This window comes from Melopsittacus undulatus, chromosome 13 (genome assembly GCF_012275295.1).
Source record: "Melopsittacus undulatus isolate bMelUnd1 chromosome 13, bMelUnd1.mat.Z, whole genome shotgun sequence".
Lineage (NCBI taxonomy): Eukaryota > Metazoa > Chordata > Aves > Psittaciformes > Psittaculidae > Melopsittacus > Melopsittacus undulatus.
The window spans coordinates 8,937,795-8,938,928 of record NC_047539.1 but is presented as its reverse complement, the minus strand read 5'-3'; positions in this window follow the sequence as shown (position 1 = coordinate 8,938,928).

Genomic DNA, 1,134 nt, shown 5'->3' with positions numbered 1-1,134 from the left:
GTCTGGCTAAGATGCAAAGCAGTCCATATTCCCTGGTGGAGCTATGGCACTGCACATCTTGGGACTCTCCCATATTGCTGTTCTGAGCGTAGGGGCCTAGCTCTTTTGGGCAATTCAGTTACCAGCTTGTTTAGTTTGAGGTATTTCTCACAGAGGTTTTGATAAACTAGATTCCCCATGAGACGTTTTGCTTTCATGTAGATACTCTAGGAAAACATCATCTTGGAGCTTGTTAGATTTATGTATTGGGTTGCAGTCTTAGTTGCTGTGATGCTGAGTGGTTCTTAACTTGATTTTAGTACTGAGTAGCCTCATAAAATTGCAATAGAAATTGATTAGGGGAAGCTTTCCATCCTGCTATTGCTATTGAAAATGGAGACACAAGCGTCTTGCATATGCACGTATGTATATACACACAAAATTGTGCATTTTAATACAGTAAATAATAATACAGTATGTCCCTTGATGTCTGGTTCCTGGAATCAGAAGCATGTGTATGTGGCTATTAGGGGTTTTCGTACCTCACAATCTTATTTGTGATTTCTCATTTTCAGTTGCTTTCAAATCCCATTTGGTCACCAATAACCCCTTGTATGGCAGGCGTCATTGCCAGTTCAGACTCCTCCTAGATCAGATTCCCCCAAGTAGCCACTATCCCCACTCGCAACTCCCCCCCCACCCCCCCCGCAGCATTTGCCACGGAGTTCACTGTTTCCAAATGACATTTGGTACTATTCCTCTCTCTGTCTTTCCCTCTCCTGAATTGTGTAGTTGTCTTATTCCTGTCATGTTTGCCTCACCATCAGCCCCACAGATCTAATGTGTGTACATGCACAGCAGTAGATTAAACAAAGATATCTTTTATTCAGTCCTTCAGTAGGCAAAACGGTTCCCATCTCCTTTGGCTCAACCAGTGTTGCCTGATGGAAAACTGAAGTTGCACAGACCAGCGACTGAGAAGATGAGACTTCTTAGGCGAGAGCTCAGAAAGGGAATTGCCTGAAACAGGGAAGCTCTGGTGTCAGGTCTTTTGTCGTAACACCTTGCTATTATTAAGAAAGAAATGTGCGTTCCCTGCTCTGAATGGCTGCATGAAGTCCTCCACTGTGCGGGATGTGGAAGTCAAACACGACT